The sequence below is a fragment of the Cucumis melo genome, unplaced genomic scaffold, assembly GCF_025177605.1.
Source record: "Cucumis melo cultivar AY unplaced genomic scaffold, USDA_Cmelo_AY_1.0 utg001555l, whole genome shotgun sequence".
Classification (NCBI taxonomy): Eukaryota; Viridiplantae; Streptophyta; class Magnoliopsida; order Cucurbitales; family Cucurbitaceae; genus Cucumis; species Cucumis melo.
The window spans coordinates 20,001-23,453 of record NW_026124651.1 but is presented as its reverse complement, the minus strand read 5'-3'; the positions used below and the strand labels follow the sequence as shown (position 1 = coordinate 23,453).

General features: G+C 33.2%; 1 non-coding gene across 1 annotated transcript; it reads right to left on the bottom strand.

Annotated features, from left to right (window-relative positions):
- Positions 1 to 425: 425 nt before the first annotated feature.
- On the bottom strand, positions 426 to 512 carry TRNAS-GGA (transfer RNA serine (anticodon GGA)). The gene has a single exon. It is a non-coding gene; the product is annotated as a tRNA-Ser (tRNA).
- Between the last annotated feature and the right edge of the window lie 2,941 nt (positions 513 to 3,453).

The window sequence follows — 3,453 nt, the reverse complement described above, 5'->3', positions numbered from 1 at the left end:
CCCCTCAGGAATTGCCAAAACATTTGACTCTTCAGCCATTGCAATATAAAGGATTAGTCAATCAAATAATAGATAGTAAATGGGTCAGTTTAAAAATAAATGAATTGCTCGTTGTAGAATATTATTCTCGTCAGACTTAAACCTAACTAAAAAACAAGGGTTCGGACAATTTCGTCCTCCCCTTCGCCGAAGTCTAAGTAAAGAGACCGAAGGAAAGTAAGGTTTTGATCCGGAAATTTTTCTATCATTCATCTATCATTGATCGGTAGGGGGATTTTCATCTCTTGTGCATTCTTTCCAGTCTTTTCGTTTCCGTACCACAAAAATTCGAAATAAAGAATCCATAAAGGTCTAACCGTTGGAATAATAGTATCGATTGTTATTTGATTTGATACATTGTGGTCAGTAACATTGTTGAATTAGTACGGAAAGAGAGGGATTCGAACCCTCGGTAAACAAAAGCCTACATAGCAGTTCCAATGCTACGCCTTCAACCACTCGGCCATCTCTCCTACAGAATGATTATGGCCCAGAAACCGAGTTAATAGTGAGTCATTAATATTCAATTTTTTTTTTGATAGGCACGTCCAACCAATTCTAACTATACAAATAATTTTTTTTTAACTATGTTTAATGGATACTTTTAGCTCATGATTCTATTTAGTTTTTTAAACTATGATTCCTTTTTTCTAAAAATTCGACTTTTACAGTTTTCGATTTTTCACCAACAACTGTTTATCCCATACATATATCTAGTCACAAGTTATGAATCATAGAATGATTATTCGATTCTTTTTGCTCTTTTTTGTATCATAATTCAATCAAAAAACTTCTAGAATTACCCCAGTCAGATAAATAAAATTCTTTTTTTCTTCAACTTCGCTGAAATCAGAATAGTTCTCTTCATTCTGATCCTACTACATTTGGATGAAATTTAACCGGATTGAAATATTTCTTCTCTTTTATTGATTCCTGTGAAATCAAAAAGAAACAATTTTAATATCGAGTGGGATTTTTTAATGAATCCGTTTTTATGTTATTTCGTACTATGCAATTCCTTTGTTTGTGGGATCATTTTCTCACGAGAGGTAATTAAAAGAAATTATAGAATGGGGTTGTTACCGATGCCTAGATCTGGTGGGATAAATGGAAATTTTATCGATAAGACCTTTTCAATTGTAGCCAATATCTTATTACGAATAATTCCGACAACTTCCGGGGAAAAAGAGGCATTCACCTATTACAGAGATGGTGCGATTTGATTTTTTTTTTTTTCAATTTTCTTTACCGCTCTCCGTCTTAGTAGAAAGACACAGTATTCGGGATAGAAAGAAAACAATAATTGAAATAAATCTACGCTTCTTGGAGGTGCAATTTGAAAATCAAAAAATTCCTTCTGTCGTGTATCCCCGATTAATGTAACCTTAGATGCTAGAATTGTCGATTCTAGTATTAAGCGAAAGGTGTAACCTATGGATTAAGTCAACCCTACTCCACTAGTAAAAATATTCACTAGTAAAAATAGGTAGCAGAGGGGAAGAAGCACTACACCTAGGAATCAACAACACGAAAACTTTGTTATAAATTATACCTTTTCCTTATCGGGATCGGAACTTAGAAAAATGGTTGGGACAACAAACATCCATCTCGTTTGTATTTTGGATACCTGTATAACCATCGAAGACTGTTGAAGTGACTAATTCCTGGAAATTTAGAGGCGTTGAGGACAAAGAAATTGTTAGAGTTACCATTTTTATTTTTATCTAGTAAACCATGCTTGATGTTAAGAAAAGATCTTTTACAGGAAGGTTGGCTAGAGATTTTTTGTAAAAACGCTAGTCCCATGAGTTCATAATGAGAGTATTTCAATGTTTTTTGATTTCATGTATTATTCTCATCTCATTATGCGCATCAGATAAAGGGGGAGCCGTATGAGATGAAAATCTCACGTACGGTTCTGGAACGGAGATTCTTTCAATGGAATAACGAACGACCGTAACGGATGTCGGCTCAATCCGAAGGAAATTATGCGGAAGCTCTACAGAATTATTATGAAGCTATGCGACTAGAAATCGATCCCTATGATCGAAGTTATATACTCTATAACATAGGTCTTATCCACACAAGGAACGGAGAACATACAAAAGCTTTGGAATATTATTTTCGGGCACTAGAACGAAACCCGTTCTTACCACAAGCTTTTAATAATATGGCTGTGATCTGTCATTACGTGCGACTATCTCCACTATAGAAAGAAAAAAAAGAGAAAATTCGCTAATAAATACTAAAAAAAATAGGCTTTCTACATATGTATTGTCCAAACTAACGATTTGTATCAGCTGTAGCAAAGAAAGAAACTTCATAGAAGCAGAAATATGAAGAAATAGGTATGCCTAGATACTTTATTCTATGGATAAAGGATCTAATTGATAGAAGAAGCACCGTAAAGATCAATTAGTCAGGTTTTTGGCCGATACAATAAAAACTGCTTACTTATATCATGATATAAGATCAAAATGAAGGAATCCACTTATGTAATAGGGTGGATCCCCTACAATATTGAGCAGCGGTGTAGCATCAGATCCCAAAGACAGTAAGTCTTTTCTTTCTTATGAAGGAAAGTCTTTTTCAAGGATTCTATATAAATTTCTAGATGAAACCGAGATAGTTATCTTTCAGAAAATTGTAACGATAGTGGGTGGAATGCCTATGCTTTATTCTTCTGAAGGTGGGAGAAAAGATAAAACTTATTTAATTATTCAGCAAAATTGAAGTTTGAAACTTATATAATTAACCGCTTTTGCTTAACTCGAGAAAAAAAAATGGGCTAGATCTATGAAAAATTTCATTCAATTAGATTAGATATGATAAATTTTTTTAAATATGGGACAGCAAAAGAATTGACTGTTGAGCCGTATGAGGTAGGAAACTCTCAAGTACGGTTCTAAGGGAAGGAATTTACCTGCCTATTCCGACCGGGGAGAACAGGCCATTCGACAGGGAGATTCTGAAATTGCGGAGGCTTGGTTCAATCAAGCCGCTGAGTATTGGAAACAAGCTATAGCGCTTACTCCCGGTAATTATATTGAAGCCCAAAATTGGTTGAAGATCACAAGGCGTTTCAAATAAGAAAACTCTATTTTTTTTTTTTTTCTTTATTTTTTTTTATTTCTTTATTTTAAATATTAACTGCTATGCTATTATTAAACTTTTCTTTTGATAAATATTTTCAAATATAAATGAATTTTTTATATTTTGTATAAATATATAGCTATTATATTTAGCTAGTATTAGTTAGAAATTTGGATATTTTTATATTTGTTATAATTCTTTGTTGTCCGCATCAGGCAAATCAAAGGGATAATTTCTCAGTGAAGAACCAATCAAGGAATTTCATTATATCCCTTCTAATCTAAGATCCTTCAATTTTTTTTGGTATTTTGTAGGGGTAAA